Consider the following 16,446-nt stretch of genomic DNA (forward strand, 5'->3'; position numbering starts at 1 on the left):
CATGTTGTTAGCCCTCATATCAAGCCAGCCTGCGCTTAAATTTCAGCAAAATAATGCCCGCCAGCATACGGCGAGAGTTTCTAGTGCTTGTCTTCGTGTCTACCATACCATACCTTGGCAGGGTAGGTTGCCGGATCTCTCCCAACTGAGAACGTTTGGAGACTTACGGGCAGGGCCTTCCGACCATTTCTGGATTTTGAGGATCTAAGGCGCCAGTTGGACAGAACAACTCTATGAATCAGTGCCAAGCCAAATAACTGCTTGCATAAGGGTCAGAGATGGGCCACCGCTTTATTGACTTGCTCCATATTTGAAGCTCATTGTGTTGAATAATTATCAACTTCACTGAAGTTGTAATCATTTGTTTGTTCATGTATATCGCGTCTACTGAATTCCGCCCCATTCGGATAATTGTTCCGTTATGCGTCATATGTTATTTATTCGAATGGGACTGTAGTGTGTATTGACAGGAAATCAGTAACTGTCTTAAAATATTTAGGAATAACGATTCTGTGCGACGTAAAGCGGATTTATCACATAGCACAAATAGCAGGATCAGAGGATGCCTTTGCCGGCCGCGGTGGTCCCGCGGTTCTAGGCGCGCAGTCCGGAACCGTGCGACTGCTACGGTCGCAGGTTCGAATCCTGCCTCGGGCATGGATGTGTGTGATGTCGTTAGGTTTAGGTAGTTCTAAGTTTTAGGGGACTAATGACCACAGCAGTTGAGTCCCATAGTGCTCAGAGCCATTTGAACCATTTTGAAGATGCCTCGCTGAGTTTCATTGGAAGAATCGTAACGAAATGCAATTCAGGTTCGAAAGAAACGCCTCGCAGAAGAATTGTACGGCCGATTCTTTAGTATTGCTCGTCAGTCAGGGATCCTTACTAGCTTGAATTAATACACTACTGGCCATTATAATTGCTACACCACGAAGATGACGTGCACAGACGCGAAGTTTAACCGACAGGAAGCAGATGCTGAGAAATGCAAATGATTAGCTTTTCAGAGTATTCACACAAGGTTGGCGCCGGTGGCGACACCTACAACGTGCTGACATGAGGAAAGTTTCCAACCGATTTCTCATACACGAACAGCAGTTGACCGTCGTTGCCTGGTAAAACGTTGTTGTGATGCCTCGTGTAAGGATGAGAAATGCGTACCATCACGTTTCCGACTTTGATAAAGGTCGGATTGTAGCCTATTGCGATTGCAGTTTATCGAATCGCGACATTGCTGCTCGCGTTGGTCGAGATCCAATGACTGTTAGCAGAATATGGAATCGGTGGGTTCAGGAGGGTAATACGGAACGCTATCAGCTCGGAGACCACGGCTGCGGTTACCCTTGACGCTGCATCACAGACAGGAGCGCCTGCGATGGTGTACTCAACGACGAATCTGGATGCACGAATGGCAAAACGTCATTTTTTCGGATGAATCCAGGTTCTGTTTACAGCATCATGAAGGTCGCATCCGTGTTTGGCGACATCGTGGTGAACGCACATTGGAAGCGTGTAATCGTCATCGCCATGCTGGCGTATCACCCGGCGTAATGGTACGGGGTGCCATTGGTTACCGTCTCTTGTTCGCATTGATGGCACTTTGAACAGTGGACGTTACATTTCAGATGTGTTACGACCCGTGGCTCTACCCTTCATTCGATCCCTGCGAAACCCTACATTTCAGCAGGATAATGCACAACCGCATACTGCAGGTCCTGTAGGGGCCTTTATGGATACAGAAAATGTTCGACTGCTGCCCTGGCCAGCACATTCTCCATATATCTCACCAATTGAAAACTTCGTCAATGGTGGCCGAATAACTGGTCACAATACGTCAGTCACTACTCTTGATGAGCTGTGGTATCGTGTTGAAGCTACATGGGCAGCTGTACATGTACACGCCGTCCAAGCTCTGTTTGACTCAATGCCCAGGCGTATCAAGGCCGTTACTACGGCCAGAGGTAGTTGTTCTGATTACTGATTTCTCATGATCTATGCTGCCAAATTGCGTGAAAATGTAATCACATGTCATTTCTGTATAATATATTTGTCCATTGAATACCCGTTTATCATCTGCATTTCTTCTTGGTATAATAATTTTAATGGCAAGTAGTGTAGTAGAAGTGGGGAAGGGGGAAGGGATCTAACGAAGAGCCGCACGTTTCGTCACGATGTTGTGTAATCGGAGCGAGAGCGTTACGAATATGCCCAACGAACTATAGTAATCGACGCTACAAGAGAGGCTTGTTGGTCACGGAGAGATGTGCCGTTGATATTCCGAGAGCCTAAATTCCATCTTCGTCCTACGACAGTCGTATTTCCACGTGGCATTCCTGAATAGATTATTCTGTACGGCACATCCTTCGGACGTGAACTGCATTTCCTTAAGATTCTTCCGATGTATCTCAGGGTGGCCTTTTCTTATCCTGCTATTTGTGCTACGTGATCATTACACTTTATGTTGCACGGGATAGGTATTCCTAAATATTTTACGATAGTTACTGTTTTCAGTGATTCCCGTTAATAATATGGTGAGGGTAATGTAACGGTCAGAGAAGTACTCTGCGCCGCACACCTTATAGTGGTTTGGGAAGTGGAGGTGGGGATATAGGTGTAGAAGCAGCTGAAACAGGCCTGTAGTGGCTAGTTTAATTTTGGCTAAAATTGTGTTTAAGTGGAACAATTGTGTTGGCACACTCAGCAGCGGTGGAAGCTAACGTAAGGAGAATGAAGCCTGTTGTTTGTTGAGTCCAGTCCTACCTTTGTATCATTCCACTGTATTTAGTCCCCTCTGTCTCCTCCCCCCCTTCTCCAGCTCCCCCCTCCCCCCCCCCCCCCCCCACGCACCCATAACAACGGAAACATCGAAGTAATGGTCCATATAACTGGGCCCTACAAGTAAGCATCTAGTACGATACTCCTTGTTGCTAGTAGAGCCTTTTCCCTTACTACGCGAGTGAGGCAAGGCGCTGCCTCACGTGCTCAGCCCGCGGCCGGACACCGCTGGTGCGCTAGCCCATCCAGACCCCCTAATACCCAGTATCCGGCCGATGTCGACTGGGCGTGTCCCGCCAGCGATCAAGCTAAGTGGAGGCTGCAGCGCGGTGTAGTACGCTCGCGATTGTCTGGCTGCTGGTTACCCCATGTAGCGGCACTGATGACTCAATGGCCGCTTGAACGACGTGACACCAGGAAATCTTCTCGAGCTCCTATTGTATCCTAAAACGTGTGTTCCTCGTTACAGAGTTTACTAGTGATCGATGTATACTCAGTTTAACGACTCGTGACAGCGCTGTGGTACTGTGAAGCTGGGCTACTTTCACGTGTCTTGTTGTCTATCTCTGAAAAAAATAGGTACTCGGAACAAGTATTGGCAACCACTGACAAAACACAAGACACTGTTATATACGAGGGGCGTTCGGTAAGTGAGGGAACACTTTTTTTTGTTTCGTTTTATTCGTGAATCCAATACACCATATTATTCCCCACTCCTTTGGGTACAAAACCCTATTTTTCAACAAAATCTCACGTGGAGGGCCTGTGTGGTCACATGGTACCACTCCACTGGTCGACGTCACGGGCAACGTCTTGCTACATGAGTAACATCTTCATTACCTGCGTACTGCTTCCCGCGCAGTGCATCCTTGATTGGGACAAACTGATGGAAGTCTGAAGGACTGTAGGGTGGCTGAGGAAGAACAGTCCAATGAAGTTTTGCGATCTCCTCCCTGGTGCGCAAATTTGTGCGAGGCCTTGCATTGTCATGCAGAAGTAGAAATTCATTTGTACTTTTGTGGCGACGAACATGCTGAAGTCATTTCTTCGATTTTATGAGGTTAACGCAATCCACTTCGGAGCTGATCGTTACACTATAAGGGAGGATATCAACAGAATAACCCCTTCAGAGTACCAGGAGACTGCCACCATGACTTTACTGGTTGAGGGTGCAATTTTGAACTTTTTCTTCGGAGGAGAGGTGGTGTGGCGCCGCTCCATGGATTGCCGTTTTGTTTCCGGTTCGAAGTGCTGTACTTAAGTTTCATCGCCTGTGACGATGTTTGACAAGTATTTCACGATCTGTCTCGTGACGCGCAAGCAATTCCGCACAGATCGTCCTCCATTGCTCATTGGTAAACAGCTACGAACCCATCGGGCACACACATTGAGTACCCCTACTGGTCAACGGGTGTGTGAGCACTACCAACAGAGACGTCCAGTTGAGCATGAGGCGTCTGGTTGTGATCCGTCGATCGCATCGAATAGGAGTGTCCGCACTTTTCAAAACGAAGCACAAAATAAGTGCGATTGTAGTGAAGTCCAGGACATGGAACATCTGCTGCAGTGTCCCTGCTGCCCCACGAGTTGTACTCTTGACGATCTACAATGAGATTTTCACTCTGCAGCGGAGTGTGCGCTGATATGAAACTTCCTGGCAGATTAAAAGTGTGTGCCCGACCGAGACTCGAATTCGTGACCTTGCCCGCGAAAGGTAAAGGTCCCGAGTTCGAGTCTCTGTCGGGCACACAGTTTTAATCTATCAGGAAGTTTCTTGACGATCTCTGTATGGCTTGAATAGAATTAACCGAACGCTTCTAGACGCTGCAGTCTGGAACTGCATGACCGCTACGGTCGCAGGTTCGAATCCTGCCTCGGGCATGGGTGTGTGTGATGTCCTTAGGTTAGTAAGGTTTTAGTAGTTCTGCGTTCTAGGGGACTGATGACCTCAGAAGTTAAGTCCCATAATCCTCAGAGCCATTTGAACCATTTTGATTAGAATTATGCCCTGGACGTGGCCAAGTAGTGGGTTGAAAAACTTTAAAAGATATTTTCCGGAGACAAAAAAGTAAATTACGTACTGCTCTGAAAGAACCAAGGAGAAACCTCCACTAGAGGCTTTTTTAAAAAAAAACCATGCCTCTTCACGCAATTACAAGAAAAAAATACAATCCCTTGCAGCTAGTATTGCAATGGTCCGAAGTTCAGTTTTCAGATATCACAGAACATAAATGCATGTAAAAAATGAAGCTGAACCGCTTGTCCTGAGACAACAGCACCAATCAAAAATGGTTCAAATGGCTCTGAGCACTATGGAACTTAACATCTGTGGTCATCAGTCCCCTAGAACTTAGAACTACCTAAACCTAAGAACATCACACACATCCATGCCCGAGGTAGGATTCGAACCTGCGACCGTAGCGGTCACGCGGATCCAGACTGAAGCGCCTTGAACCGCTCGGCTACAAGGGCCGGCCAACAGCACCAATTATCGCGGCTATGGTAGTAAACTGAGGCCTTGATAATGCCCTCAGTTCACTCATTATCAAGGCCTGAGCTGGTGTTAAATGGTATTAGCTTGATGTCTAGTAGGAGCCGACTTGTTTATTTTCTGGTGAGGTTATAAAGTGACACGTTACTAGAGTCCGATTAATATTATTTGACAGCTGGCATCTGTCACGTGCTGCGACAGTGTTGCCGCCGGTCGGAGTGACCGAGCGGTTCTAGGCGCTAGTCTGACACCGCGCGACCGCTACGGTCGCAGGTTCGAATCCTGCCTCGGGCACGGATGTGTGTGATGTCCTTAGGTTAGTTAGGTTTAAGTAGTTCTAAGTTCTATGGGACTGATGACCTCAGAAGTTAAGTCCCACAGGGCTCAGAGCCATTTGAACCAATACAGTGTTGCTGACACAAAAACGCGGCGGATCTCTCTACAAATGTTGTTAATGTGTAATGCCGAGAGATGTTGAAAGCGGCTGCCACAAGGTATGACGGGAAAGGGAAATGCTCTGTCAAGAACTGATTGTACATGACCAATGACGGAACTGCGGTCAGGTTTTGCAGCCCTGAAATTAAACTCATGCCCTACCCTAACCGCAACCTCGTGGTTTTCAGCGTATCTGAGAAAACTGCGATCAGCAATTTGCGGCAGAACTAAAATAGCGATCACTTTGTTCTTGGCGTTTAAAGCTAACCTCTAAGAACAAACTCAAGACTGAAAAATTTCATAATATGTTTCTCTGTGTAGCCATCTTCCGCAGCAAAATTTCAGTTTTACCGAAAAAAGCAAACTGTAGTTTGTCGTTGCCATTGGTTACCTGAAACTGTCCTCACACTGGCTGCGCGGGATGCCGTGTTACCAATGAGCAGTCCTGGTTGGCACTTGGCTGCAGAGTATAGGCGACACAAGCAGACTCCAAACGAAAAAAGAACGGAAGCAAGGAAAACAGAGCAAATGAGAAAGTCAGTGCTATTGTGTAAATGACACCGCAAAGTACTAGAGATAAAAAATTAAATACAAACCAGTTAACTGAGTAAAAAATTATAATCAGAGTCTTTTGATTAAATTTAGAAAAATAAAATCTTTCTCTGCACTTTACGTGATTCGAACCTTCAGCTGTCTCTATGTCATGTTTATACGTTAATTACACTGCAGGAGGCTGTTGAATTTATGAGTCTGGAGTCCTAACCGCAATGATGAACAGACTTCAAAAATTCGGCCACGCAATGTCATGCGAAGCTTATCTAATCTAAACCGATCTCTGTGATTACAGTAACTGTGTAACTGATTCTGAATCGTATCTTGCACAGAGGGATCCAGTAGTGTTTGGTTAGTACTGTGTATGAAACGTGCATATTTTGTTAGTATCGGGGTGTGCGTGCGTGTGTGGGGGGGGGGGGAGGGGGGGGGGACTTTGAACATGACCTGGAAGATAAGGACAACTGTCTCGGGACATTAACCATTTGCGGCGATCTCGCAACACTGTAACTTTGACTGTTGAATTTTGAGAGACCTCGTAACAATGCAGATTGGGCTTGTATGCCCATTCCCTCACTGCTTACGTTCATCTCTCATTTTATTATCAAAGTCTACACCAGCTTGACGATAACTTCAGGTTATGCTCATGAAAAATAGTTCACTTTAAATGAGAGATGCATGGAACTTAGGGGAAAACATAAATAATTTTTTACTGGTTGTAAGGACGACTTTTTGTACATTACACCCCAAAGAAATATCCACTTTTGATGAAGGGTGCCATGTAACTGGACCTATAACCAATGTCTAAACAATTTAGAGACAGAAGAAACATTTTAAGTGCATTTGTCTGTTCAGTGAAATGAAATCATCGTATGGCATCAATGGGTGAGAAATGCCTTCTGCGGTTATTGGGCTGCCTGGTTCAAGTCTTTTTATTTGGCCCACTGGGCGGCTTGGACGTCGATGGAAAAGCCCCTGTCCTGGTTGGGAATCGAACCTGGGACCCTGCGGTCTAAAGGCAGCAAAGTCAATCATTAGACGATGAGCTGTGGGTATAACATTAGTGATTCTTTCTTAAGGTAGAGAATATCCGAGGTTTTAAAAAAAAGTATTTTCTAAGTAGACCTAACATTTTGCTGTCTCGTAACGGCAAAGCTAGGCACGTAGTTCCTCGCCCTGTGAGTAATGCTTTGAGCTGTAGTGTGGCAGTCATAAAAGCTGAGCTCGTAATCCTGTCGTATAAGAACGATACTGAGTGATAAGACTGTGCGAAGGCAAGAGGATTTCCTTGTGCTTAGTTTCGAGCCATTCTCAAAGCTCTGACCGTCAAACGTGTGTGATACAGGAAGTGACACAGTTAGCGGACTAAAATATGGGAACGCAAAACCACAACATATTACCATGCCTAATGCGACGTAGGAAAATCGTTGGCATTCAAAATATCTATTGTGGAATACAAGTCCTGTAAGGTTTCTATGGGAGTATTATACCATTCTTCCTGCAAATCAGTCGCAAGTTCATATGCCGACGTAGCAGGTGGATACCGATCACACACGTTTCTCTCCTCCTTCAGATCTAGCGACTGTGGTGCCTAGAGGAGGTGAGACAATTCATACCGATGCTCACAAAACCAATCCTGGACATTCGAGCTCTGTAGACAGGGCCGCTGTCGTCTTGGAACATAATATCACCACTGGCGAACACACCATTTTCCTGTGGGAGAGACACGATCTGTCAAAAAGGTCAGACAATCCTGGCAGGAAATCAACCTTGCAGAGTAACCGGGGGCCTACGGAGTACCACAATATGGCTGATCATCACCGAATCCTCGCCATGTTTCACTCTTGGGATGTAAATAGGGTCAGAAGTTGGAATCAGTCTTTCTTTCTTTCTTTTGCTTATGCCTTTTTCCCACAATGACGCAGGGTCGGCATGGTTAATCGGATTTGGCAAGGTTAATTTAAGGGGTGGCTGGATGCCCTTCCTGCCGCCACCCCATACCACCCAGGACAGAATGAGTGTATCCCAACTGTCTGTGTCTAGTGTAACCCATGGAATAGTGCGAATGTGTTCAGATGTCTGCGAGCCGTGTGACTGAGGCGGGACGTGGGGACCAGCCCGGTATTCACCTAGTGGGATGTGGAAAACCGCCTAAAAACCACACCCAGGCTGGCCGGCAAACCAGCCTCCATCGTTAAGCCGCCGGGCGTATTCGATCCGGGGCCGGCGCGCCTACCCGAGTCCAGGAAGCAGCGCATTAGCGCTCTCGGCTAACCTGGGGGGATAGAAGTTGGAATCAGTATGAAACTAAATTCATCCGACCAAATGAATGTTTTCCACTGATCCGTAGTCCAGATTTTATGAATTCCGCACGTCGTCTCAGAAGCTGGAAACAAGACTCATCCGACGAAACGACTTACTGCCGTAGGTCCGTAATCCAGATTTTACGTCTTCGGTGCTTCATATCCTTCTACGGGTATTTGCAGCATTGAGGAGTGGTCTTCGAATTCCAGCTCGCCGTGGAATTCCTTGCATATCCCTCCCTGTTGTCTTGGTGCTGACAGGGTTCGCGAGTGTGACATTCAGTGACTTTCGTAACTGTTGCATTTTTCGTCACAATCTTCTTCAGTGACCGTACATCGCCATCACGTAACATACAATTTCGTGCGCGTGTTGGCGTTTTAAGACACATCTTTGATGGACTCCGTGGCTCAGTTCGAATCGGGACGCGATACTGAAGACAATTCTGTTCTAGTCAATGAGATTCCGGGCCCCGATGACCATCGCAGACGCCCCGGACAGCGGTGGGATACAAATCTGTCTCCTGCCATACAGGTCGACAACCATGAGTGACAGCAGGGCTCCTTCCGTTATCATCTGCGGCACTTTTACAGCACAAAGCTATATCGACGATATTGTGCGCCTCGTTTTGTTTTCCTTCATGGCAAGCCAACCAGTTGTTTTTATTTAGAATTATATATTAATACCTTCAGCTGCTGACGGGCGTTGATATATATCAACGGGGACAGGTGAAAATGTGTACCACGACCGGAACTCCAACCTGGCATCTCCTGCTTGCATGGCAGACGCTCTATCCGTCTGAGCCACTGAGGGCACACAGCATAGCACGACTGCAGGGACTATCTCGCGCACGCCTCCCTTGACACCCACATTCTCACCTTATATGTACACACACTACATTCATGGTGTCCATACCCAACACATTCATTACTCGTGGAAGACATTCTTGCCAAGTCCCGTAAGAGTTCGGGTAGTATGTGTGCTTCCGCAAAGAAGAGGAAGGTCACGGCCGGTATTTGCCTGAACTATATACTTATATGGATATGGTGTCTGTTCTTTCTGACATGTCCGAAAGGACAGACACCACTGATGACCTCCAGCCGTCTAGAACGAAATTAGAATTATATATATTAATACCTTCAGCTGCTGACGGGCGTTGCAGTCAGACTATCCTCTGTGCCCTCGGTGGTTCAGATGGAGCCAGCACGGCAACTCAGCGTGTTCGGTCAGAGGGTCAGCTGCCCCCTGTAATAAAAAAAACTGAGTTAATGGATCAACGACAAACTGAAACGGGTGACTTGCGACGTCCGCCCCGAGCAGATACAACGAACAAAATGAAATTTATTTTTTAAAAAAAGATGAAGCGAGCGTCTGCCATGTAAGCAGGAGATCCCGGGATCGAGTCCCGGTCGGGGCATACATTTTTCACCTGTCCCCGTTGATATATATCAACGGTATATCGGTATTGGTTTGACATATTAAAAAGTTACATTAACCATGCATAATATCCAAGCAGGGTGGAATGATCACACGCTTGAGGACGTATATGCGAATAGCGGACTAACTACTCCAAGTGTTGCCCAATAAGTGGACTGTATGTCGGAGCTCCTTGGTAACAATTGGATACCTGCATAAGGTCTGCAGACCAGAAGCTTCAGCTGAAATCACTGCTATAGACCCACTAGAAGAAGAAGTATGTCTTGTCCACCATGCAACACTTCTACCCAGTGGATACGGTCGTCCAAAACATCCATGATGTTCTACTCCACCTGCAACGGCAGGGGAAGGAGCTATCTTTCTGCTGGGTGCGGGGCACGTGGGTATTAGGGGAAACGAACTGGCGGATGTGGCTGCCGAAGATGCATGTTCCCTCCCTCACGTTTCTGAATGTGCCGTCCCCCTCCATGCTGTTACCTCCCTTTTGCGTTTCCGTGTTATGCGTCAATGGGAAGAGGAGTGGCCTGAAGTCGGTGAAAATAAGCTGCGTCTGGTCGAGGCCACCACGCGGCCATGGCGTACGTCCTACCGGTCATGCAGGCGGGATGAGGTTCTCCTCACTCGCCTCCGCATCGGGCACAGTCCCTTAACGCATGGTATTTTACTCCGGCGGGAGGACCCCCCCAATCTCCAGTGCTTGTGGCGTCCAGATTACTGACTGTCCTTTATTCTCTGACCAGAGGGCGGTGGTTTCTTTGCCACCGGATTTGCCCTCTGTTTTGCAAGACGACGCAACTACTGTGGTTAAGGTCTTAAGGTTTTCTGTCCTGTCCAATTTGTTGCCTCGGATTTTAGGGAGAGGATTTTAATGTTCTACTGGGTGACTGGCTCACCCAGGTTTTGGGTAAGAGATCCGCCAGTCACGATTACCTACTTGTTTCTCTTCGATTTCTGTTCTCTTTTCCTTGTGTTTGCTTTCCTTTTTTAGTGCCTTTCTTCTCCTCTTGTTTTCCCTCTGTATAGGAGGATTTGGAACTGCGTCAGGTCTGTGTCTTTTAGCCTTTCAACTTGTTCGCTGTCCGTCTTCGTCCCTTCACCGCATGTGTTCCTGTTTCTATGCGTTTGGGCGCTGATGACCATGCTGTTTAGCTCCCGAAAACCTCAAACTAAACACACACACACACACACACACACACACACACACACACACACACACACACACACACCACACATGAAGTCAGACACATGAAATATACACTCCTGAGAATGGAAAAAAGAACACATTGACACCGGTGTGTCAGACCCACCATTCTTGCTCCGGACACTGCGAGAGGGCTGTACAAGCAATGATCACACGCACGGCACAGCGGACACACCAGGAACCGCGGTGTTGGCCGTCGAATGGCGCTAGATGCGCAGCATTTGTGCACCGCCACCGTCAGTGTCAGCCACTTTGCCGTGGCTTACGGAGCTCCATCACAGTCTTTAACACTGGTAGCATGCCGCGACAGCGTGGACGTGAACCGTATGTGCAGTTGACGGACTTTGAGCGAGGGCGTATAGTGGGCATGCGGGAGGCCGGGTGGACGTACCGCCGAATTGCTCAACACGTGGGGCGTGAGGTCTCCACAGTACATCGATGTTGCCGCCAGTGGTCGGCGGAAGGTGCACGTGCCCGTCGACCTGGGACAGGACCGCAGCGATGCTCGGATGCACGCCAAGACCGTAGGATCCTACGCAGTGCCGTAGGGGACCGCACCGCCACTTCCCAGCAAATTAGGGACACTGTTGCTCCTGGGGTATCGGCGAGGACCATTCGCAACCGTCTCCATGAAGCTGGGCTACGGTCCAGCACACCGTTAGGCCGTCTTCCACTCACACCCCAACATCGTGCAGCCCGCCTCCAGTGGTGTCGCGACAGGCGTGAATGGAGGGACGAATGGAGACGTGTCGTCTTCAGCGATGAGAGTCGCTTCTGCCTTGGTGCCAATGATGGTCGTATGCGTGTTTGGCGCCGTGCAGGTGAGCGCCACAATCAGGACTGCATACGACCGAGGCACACAGGGCCAACACCCGGCAACATGGTGTGGGGAGCGATCTCCTACACTGGCCGTACACCTCTGGTGATCGTTGAGGGGACACTGAATAGTGCACGGTACATCCAAACCGTCATCGAACCCATCGTTCTACCTTTCCTAGACCGGCAAGGGAACTTGCTGTTCTAACAGGACAATGCACGTCCGCATGTATCCCGTGCCACCCAACGTGCTCTAGAAGGTGTAAGTCAACTACCCTGGCCAGCAAGATCTCCGGATCTGTCCCTCATTGAGCTTGTTTGGGACTGGATGAAGCGTCGTCTCACGCGGTCTGCACGTCCAGCACGAACGCTGGTCCAACTGAGGCGCCAGGTGGAAATGGCATGGCAAACCGTTCCACAGGACTACATCCAGCATCTCTACGATCGTCTCCATGGGAGAATAGCAGCCTGCATTGCTGCGAAAGGTGGATATACACTGTACTAGTGCCGACATTGTGCATGCTCTGTTGCCTGTGTCTATGTGCCTGTGGTTCTGTCAGTGTGATCATGTGATGTATCTGACCCCAGGAATGTGTCAATAAAGTTTCCCCTTCCTGGGACAATGAATTCACGGTGTTCTTATTTCAATTTCCAGGAGTGTATTTTAACAGTTCAACATGCTCTTGCGGGACAGAAAACATCGCTCTTGTGCAACGCAGCTAGCTCTTTATTCGCACGAAGTAATGGCCGCTATCGACAGGGGATCTCAAGTTGATTCCGTATTTTTAGATTTCCGGAAAGCTTTTGAGACCTTTCCTCACAAGTGACTTCTAATCAAGCTGCGGGCCTATGGGGTATCGTCTCAGTTGTGCGACTGGATTCGTGATTTCCTGTCAGGAAGGTCGCAGTTCGTAGTAATAGACGGCAAATCATCGAGTAAAACTGAAGTGATATCAGGTGTTTCCCAGGGAAGCGTCCTGGGACCTCTGCTGTTCCTGATCTATATACATGACCTGGGTGACACTCTGAGCAGTTTTCTTAGGTTCTTCGCAGATGATGCTGTAATTTACCGTCTGGTAAGGTCATCCGAAGACCAGTATCTGTGGCAAAGCGATTTAGAAAAGATTGCTGTATGGTGTGCAATGTGGCAGTTGACGCTAAATAACAAAAAGTGTGAGGTGATCCACATGAGTTCCAAAAGAAATCTGTTGGAATTTGATTACTCGATAAATAGTACAATTCTCAAGGCTGTCAATTTAACTAAGTACCTGGGTGTTAAAATTACGAACAGCTTCAGTTGGAAAGACCACACAGATAATATTGTGGGGAAGGCGAGCCAAAGGTTGCGTTTCATTGGCACGACACTTAGAAGATGCAACAAGTCCACTAAAGAGACAGCTTACACTACACTCGTTCGTCCTCTGTTAGAATATTGCTGCGCGGTGTGGGATCATTACCAGGTGGCATTGACGGAGGACATCGAAAGGGTGCAAAAAAGGGCAGCTCGTTTTGTATTATCACGTAATAGGGGAGAGAGTGTGGCAGATATTATACGCGAATTGGAAGTCATTACAGCAAAGACGTTTTTCGTCGCGGCGAGATCTTTTTGCTAAATTTCATTCACCAAAGTTCTCTTCCGAATGCGAAAATATTTTGTTGAGCCCAACCTACGTAGGTAGGAATTATCATCAAAATAAAATAAGAGAAATCAGAGCTCGAACAGAATGGTTTAGGTGTTTGTTTTTCCCGCGCGTTGTTAGGTAATGGAATGATAGAGAGATAGTATGATTGTGGTTCGATGAACCCTCTGCCAAGCACTTAAATGTGAATTGTAGAGTAGTCATGTAGATGTAGATGTAGAGAATGACTGTAAGGTCGAAGTCATGATTGTGTAAAATAAATAAACTGTTAACAGTCAAATGGCGGAAATTTCTTAATGAAAATATGTAATATCTGATTACATCCAGGGTTAACAACCTCAGGAAGGTCGGCAACCACAGGTCTCCTATCTGTGTTATCGACTAGTACACGGGAGGGCGGGACAGAGTCGCCTACCTGGTGGGTGAGGCGTGTCGCTAAATGAGGGGTGTCATGGCGGCCGCGGCGAGCTGCGTAATGATTTTTATGGGCCTCGCCTGGCCGCCGTGTCGCGGCGGGATTCGACGCAGGCGCGCTGCACTGCGCCCCCCACCTCCCACCGCCCTCTACCGCCAACCCCCGCTCACCCTTCTATCCAACACCCTCAACCCCCCACCCTGTCTGTCCCTCCTCCTGGAATATCCGACGGAAATATTTTATGCTGGCTCCGCAGCTTCCGCAGGCAGCCACGCGCCGTTTTATTTCGTTTGCCAGTTACCGACTGAGCGCGCGACCTAGCTTTTGTGTGTAGGGAAGGGGGTGGAGGAGGGATGGGGGGGGGGGGGGGGTGCTCGATGGCGTCGCTCGCTGGGTGTCGCTCATAGCCCGTGTTTAGAGGAAGACGTAAAGGGGAGCGGAGGAAAACCTCTGCCACCCCCTACCCCTCCCCTATACACTCTCGCTGTCTGGCTCTGTGTGTGTGTGTGTGTGTGTGGGTGTGTGTGTGTAGAGACAGAGAGAGAGAAAAATGCAGAAAGACAATCAGAAAGGAAGATAGACGTAGGAGAGAAAGTTGGAGGGGGAGAAAGGAGGAGAAGCGAAAAATTTTCATCAGCCCTTTTTTTTTTTCTGGTCTACCCACCCCTCACCCCCCTTCCCCACCCCCACTTTTCCCGGGCGTGGTGCTAGACTTGGCCTCGCCCGTCCCGAGCAGGGCCGCCAACCTTAGCGCCAGTCTAACGCTGTTGCTAAGGGCCCTGAAAGCAGGTCGTTCATGCCGATTTCGCTCATGTTCCGAAACGAAATACAGCAATATGCGACCGAATAATCCAAAGGAGACAATATTTGGCCGGTTATTCGAAATCGCGATCTATTTCAATCATTAGCTCTTCGGACTTGTTGCTAAAACGAGGTTTCACTTACCGTTGGTTCTTTTGCTTCGTGGACTTCTTCGGCAAGTTCCTAATCTGACTCTGAAGACGCTGGAGTTGAGAGACATGCATCATCCATTTGTTTCACAGATTATTTTCTGTTGTACTACTATTCACATCTTGATGTACAAAAGGACAAAAAGTATACGTGCATACATAATAGCCGAAGAAGTGTACAGTAAGGATGGAAAAAACCGACAAATTAAAACCTATACCGCTACTTCTACATCTACATGGATACTCTGCAAATCACATTTAAGTGCCTGGCAGAGGGTTCATCGAACCTTCACAATTCTCTGTTATTCCAATCTCGTATAGTGTGCGGAAAGAATGAACACCTATACCTTTCCGTGCGTGCTCTGATTTCCTTTACTTTATCGTGGTGATCGTTCTGCCCTATGTAGGTCGGTGTCAACAAAATATTTTCGCATTCGGAGGAGAAAGTTGGTGACTGAAATTTCGTGTGAAGATTCCGTCGCAACAAAAAACTCCTTTCCTTTAATGATGTCCAGCCCAAATCCTGTATCATTTGAGTGACACTCTCTCCCATATTTCGCGATATTACAAAAACGTGCTGCCTTTCTTTTAACTTTTTCGATGTACTCCGTCAGTCCTACCTGGTAAGGATCCCACACCGCGCAGCAGTATTCTAACAGAAGACGGACAAGCGTTGTGTAGGCAGTCTCCTTAGTAGGTCTGTTACATTTTCTAAGTGTCCTGCCAATAAAACGCAGACTTTGATTAGTCTTCCCCAAAACATTTTCTATATGTTCTTTCCAGTTGAATTTGTTCGCAATTGTAATACCTGGGTATTTAACTGAATTTACGGCTTTTAGATTAGACTGATTTATCGTGTAACCGAAGTTTAACGAGTTCCTTTTCGCACTCATGTGAATGACCTCACACTTTTCGTTGTTGAGGGTCAACTGTCACTTTTAGCACCATTCAGATATTTTTTCTAAATCGTTCTGCAGTTTGTTTTGATCTTCTTATGACTTTATTTGTCTATTTTAGTTCTGAATAACCGGTATTTTTGGGTATTTGTTTAATCTCGGTTATAACAGATGCTTTTTAATTTTTTACTAATAACCGAATAAAACAACGAAATATCACTTAGCCACAGTAGCAATGTTCGTTTTTCAATGAATCTTTTTGAAAAAGGAGTAAAGAGCTACAAAGACATAGCATAAAAACTGGTACAACATTGGTCAGACAATGATGTCCCAGTTTACCGTGTGTCGTGGCTTAAGATACGCCTGTAAGTGCAGCGTGCAAGAGTTGCCCCCCACCTGGTCTTTACGGTAGTTTTTCGCTGTTGTCGCCGGACATCTGTTGTATTGCAGAATGGCACCAACTCAGGTCTGGAAGTATTTTGGCGAAGTGACGTAGTAATGAAGTACAATGCTTCAGAAGATTTTTCTGCCATTTCT

General features: G+C 47.4%; 1 protein-coding gene across 2 annotated transcripts in view; it reads left to right on the plus strand.

Moving 5' to 3' along the window:
- Positions 1 to 16,446, plus strand: part of LOC126278963 (homeotic protein female sterile) — a 764,432-nt gene that overhangs the window by 50,269 nt on the left and 697,717 nt on the right. The gene's annotated exons all lie outside the window — the stretch shown is intronic.

This window comes from Schistocerca gregaria, chromosome 6, assembly GCF_023897955.1.
Source record: "Schistocerca gregaria isolate iqSchGreg1 chromosome 6, iqSchGreg1.2, whole genome shotgun sequence".
Lineage (NCBI taxonomy): Eukaryota > Metazoa > Arthropoda > Insecta > Orthoptera > Acrididae > Schistocerca > Schistocerca gregaria.